Source organism: Myotis brandtii, unplaced genomic scaffold, assembly GCF_000412655.1.
Source record: "Myotis brandtii unplaced genomic scaffold, ASM41265v1 scaffold154, whole genome shotgun sequence".
NCBI lineage: Eukaryota > Metazoa > Chordata > Mammalia > Chiroptera > Vespertilionidae > Myotis > Myotis brandtii.
In genome coordinates this window covers 9,596,080-9,601,127 of record NW_005355584.1, presented here as the reverse complement: position 1 = coordinate 9,601,127, position 5,048 = coordinate 9,596,080, and the positions used below count along the sequence as shown (strand labels likewise).

The 5,048-nt window shown below is 42.5% G+C and overlaps 1 pseudogene; it reads left to right on the top strand.

Moving 5' to 3' along the window:
- Nucleotides 1–1,284: 1,284 nt before the first annotated feature.
- On the top strand, nt 1,285–4,834 carry LOC102263997 (annotated as a pseudogene).
- Nucleotides 4,835–5,048: the final 214 nt, after the last annotated feature.

Below are 5,048 nucleotides of genomic sequence, written 5' to 3'. Positions count from 1 at the left end.
TACAGAGATGTATATTTCCACTTAGCCTTGTGTTTTGTGTTGGGAGAGAGAAATGAGAACAGTTTTTCTTTTTTGTTTGTTTTATTTTTTGTTAATCCTCACCTGAGGTTATTTTTCTATTGATTTTTAGAGAAAGTGGATGGGAAGGGGAGAGACACAGAGAGAGAAACATTAATGCGAGAGAGACACATCCAATGGTTGCCTCCCACAAGGGTTTCTACTGGGGTTGGGGATCAAGCCTGCAACCGAGGTACATGCCCTTGACAGGAATCAAACTTGAGACCCTTCAATACTCAGGCTGATGCTCTATCCACTATGCCAAACCAGCCATGATGAGGAGAACAGTTTTTAAAAATATTTTTAAAATTTAGATATAATTGACATATTGGTTTTTAGTATAGAGCATAATGATTTGATATTTATATGTATATAAAGTGAAATAATCACCACAATACGTCTACTGATGTCCATCACCATAGTTACAAAATATTTCTTTCATGACATAAATTTTTAAGATCTACTCTCTTAGCAACTTTTCAAAGTACTATTAATTATTGTCACCATGACTTCTTTTTAAAAATATATTAATTGTCACATAACTGAAGCCCAATTTTTCTTTCCCTTACCTCCCAGTATTCCATATGTTCGTTCATTTCTTCATTTCACTTTTTGTCCTAAAATGAATCCTTTCTGCTCCCATCTTCTTAGATATTTTCCTCATCATCTCCCTTTTTTCTATTTTCTAAATTTTATTTTTTCTCTATTTCTCCTAATTCTGCTATTAAACTTCCTCCCTCCAATTCACTTTTCTCTTGCTATTCTCTCTTGGAGCTGTAAGTCAGAGAATTTGAACTTGACCCAGTGCACAGCCAGAAGCATCAGCTATACTCTTATCATGTTTCTTTAAAACAAAGCCTGCCAGCATGAGAGACTTGTAGTACACTGTAGTACATGTGCCCATGTCTCTGCTTTTGTTCTGAATTCTGAGTTCACATCATGATTTTAATGGTTGCTAATCAAATAGAGGTGGCTGTCATTCTACTTGTTGATAAGTTGGCAAACGTCTACGGCCATACCACCCTGAACGCGCCCGATCTCGTCTGATAAGTTGGCAAGGAGCAAAAGAACCAAAAGTGTGACAGGGAGTTGTGTTGGAGAAATATATGAGCAGTTGTGTTTCTTCCACAGTTCAGGCTGATTTTAATTCTCTTTACCTTGTGGTTATGATAGGGATCCTCAGAGTTTCTATATTTAAAGTGTAGCTTTAGGAGTAATTTGCGAAAGATGTTGCAGCTGCAGAAAACTGGCAAAACAACCAGGTTGGTAGCGTGGAGAAAAGAGGTGAACTAAGTTAAGAACCATCTGAACATTTCTTTTCCATATTAAACCTTCAGCACCTCTGCACCCTACACCAATCACTATTTCCTGTCTGCCTTTATGCTTATGTCCATGTTCCAGCAAAGCTTTAGCACAGCGGGGTGAGACTAGGTTTGAATTCCAGCAAAATAACCTTTCTAAGGCTCAGTTACTTCCATCAAAAATAGGTACAATAGGACCTGTTGTTAAAGTAGATGGCCCAAGGAAAACGGTTGGTGCTGTGTCTGACACCAATAAGTGCTTAACGGTTATTATCAATACTCACTATTGAGGAAGTCCCGAGTCCAAAATAAGTGAATGGAGAGCTATAGGTGCACATGTTCCCCCCCTACTCCAGGGAGAGTCCGAGAACCTCTAACCACACACACCACAGTGATTGCCCTGCTACCCAGGCTGGAGCCCCTCCTAACTTTGCCCACTTCATAGTGAACCAGGAACTTTTCTGAAGGAAGGTGAGAAAAGTCTTTTACTGATGTGATAGCCATTTCCCCCTTATATCGGTTATTTACTACTGTGCAACAAATCAAACCCAAATGGCCTAAAGCAATAAGCATTCTTCTTTGCTCATCGCTGTGTGATCAGCAATCTGCATTAGGCTCAGTTGGACTGTTCAGCTGGTCTTGCCTTGGTCCACTGGTGGGTCAGCTGGAACAAGGGGTCTCAGATGGCTCCACTCACTTGTACGGCGGTTGGTGCTGGCTGTTGGCTGGGCTTCTCTCTTCATATGCTCTTCTCATCCTCAGGGAGGCTAGCGGGGCCTCTTACAAGGTGGAGGCATTCCAAGAAGGCAAGAGCAGGAGCTGCAAGCCCTCCTGAAAGCCTAGACTGGACGTTGCACTTCTGCCACAACCTACTAAAGTCCTCTTCAGGTTCAACATGCGGGTAAATAGGCTCTACCTCCTGTGGGGGACACACAGCCAAGTCCTACTGCAAAGGGATGTGCATACAGCAATGGGAGAAACCACTGTGTCCATTTTTTTTTCTTTTTGCAAGTAATCTACAAAGTCCACCTCTGCCATAATCAGTCACATCTCTTCTCTCTATAAAAACACACTTGTCCCCCAAAGACTCATCCCATTAGGACATCAATCTTGAAGTCTGGGATCTGGATGAGGTCCCACTGGTACATCATAAAAAACATCATAGTATATGTTTAGGGTAGAATGGTGCAGAATGGCGGAGAAAATATTATTTCTCCTCATATTTATTAAATTGTACACCATTGTCTGAGCTTCTTTCACTCCCACCTCCTTACTCGATTCCCCATTGGTTGGCTAGGCTCAAAGTATTCAGGCATCAACTGAAAGCCAAACCCCCGTGTCTCTCCTCATTCCACACGTTTCTCACGAAAAGCCAATAAAAAGGTGGGGCCTTGCTGTAGTAAATTTTCCCAGATGCTTCTGTCCATTTTTCATGAGAGTCTCCATACACAAGTCACTGTTTAACTTCCTGGGTATTATAGTTTACTGTCTGATGTCTTAGTCATTTCCAGCATCCTGGGAATAAAGCAGGGAGTAGGTAAGAATTATTATCCCTGACATACTGCCGAGTCTGTGGCTTAGTTAGAAAGAAAATCAGCCATACCTGAATCCCCACTGCCTCTCAAATTAGAATGTGAATAAAATGCTGTATTGAGTTGTTTCTTCAATGTTTCACAGATATTCTGATATAATTGCAAAATTGCTCAGTCAAGCAGTTATAATTAAAGTTGGCTTGCACTGTGAAGCCATTTTTTGAAGGTGTAAGAATAAATTAGCTGTGATGATTAAAAAATGTTGATAAGAAAATTCTATTCCATAAAGATGAAATTATTTCAAAACTTTAGAAGTTACCAGAAATCAACTGGGAAATTTGGAGTATTACAAGGGAATAACGAAAAAGTTGTCCCTTTTGACCATACATTAAGCTATTTTGTAATTTTCCTCCCCCCACCCAAAAAAGAGGAAAAAAATACCAAAACACTTTCAACCCAAACCTTCTCAATAATGCTGAGTTTCTCTATGCACCCTAATTGTTCTTGGTCCACATTCCCAGCTGCTTTAAAAAAAAATTAATATATTTTTTATTGATTTCAGAGAGGAAGGGACAAGGAGAGAGAGATGGAAACATCAATAATGAGAGAGAATCATTGACTGGCTGCCTCCTGCATGCCCCATACTGGGGACCGAGCTCGCAGCCATGTGCCCTGACCGGGAATCAACCCTGACCTCCATTCTTAGGTCAATGCTCAACCATTGAGCCATGCTGGCCTGGCCCCAGATGTTTTTTTGTGATCCAAACATCTGTTTACTCTCAGAAGAAGCAAGCAAAAGGAAACACTGAAGGACACCTCTTTCGACTTTGACCTTGACAAACATTTTAACTCATTCAACTTCACTGTATTAAGGACCAAATGGACAACCTTTCTGCTGGTGGACCCGCCTAGTAAAGCATCGCCCAAGTCTCCCCTCCCAGGGTCATCACGTCTGAGTCAGAGTTCCCCAAAGGGCCGGGACAGCTGCGGAAGCTCTTTATGGGAGGTTTGAGTTTGAACAGCCCATGAGAGTTTGAGGAGCCACGCTGCGCAACGGAAATGCTCACAGACTGTGTGGTGAGAGGTCCAAGCACGAAGTTTTCCAAGGCTTTAGGTTTGTCACGATGCCACTGTGGAGGAAGTGGGTGCAGCCATGAATGCAGGGCCCATGAGTGGTTGGAAGAGTTGTGGAACCAGAGGGGGCTGTCTCAAGAGAAGATTCTCAAAGACCTGGTGCCCACTTCACTGTGAAGAAGACTTTTGTCGGGGGTGTGAAAGAAGACACTGGAGAGCATCACCTAAGAGGTTATTTTGAACAGTCTGAGAAAATCAAAGTGATTGAAATCATGACTGACTGAGGCAGTGGCAAGAAGAGAGGTTTTGCTTTTGTAACCTTTGATGCCCATGACTCTGTAGATAAGATTGTCATCCAGAAACACCACACTGTGAATGGCCACAACTGTGAAGTAAGGAAAGCCCTATCCAAGCAGGAGGTGGCTAGTGCTTCGTCCTACCAAAGAGGTCAGAGTGGTTCTGGAAACTTCGGAGGTGGTCATGGAGGTAGTTTGGTGGGAATGACAACTTTGGTTGAGGAGGGAACCTCAGTGGTCGAGGTGGCTTTGGTGGCAGACGTGGTGGTGGTGGATATGGTGGCAGTGGAGATGGCTATAATGGATTTGGTAATGATGGACACAATTTTGGAGGCAGAAGCTACAGTGATTTTGGAAATTACAACAATCAATCTTCAAATCTTGGACCCATAAAAAGAGGAAACTGGAGGCAGAAGCTCTGGCCCCTGTGATGGTGGAGGCCAATACTTTGCCAAACCATGAAACCAAGGTGGCTATGGTGCATCCAGCAGCAGCAGCAGTAGCCGTGGCACAAGGTTTGAATTACTGCCAGGAAACAAAGCTTAGCAGGAGAGAAGAGCCAGAGAAGTGACAGGGAAACTACAGGTACAGCAGATTTGTGAACTCAGCCACGCACAGCAGTGGCAGGCCTCGCTGCTACAAAGACATGTGTTAGACAATACTCATGTGAATGAGCAAAAAACTCGAGGACTGTATTTGTGACTAATTGTATCACAGGTTATTTTCACTTCTGTTCAGTGAAAAGGGTAAAGCATTCCAACAAAGCATTTTAATGTTGATTTTTTGTT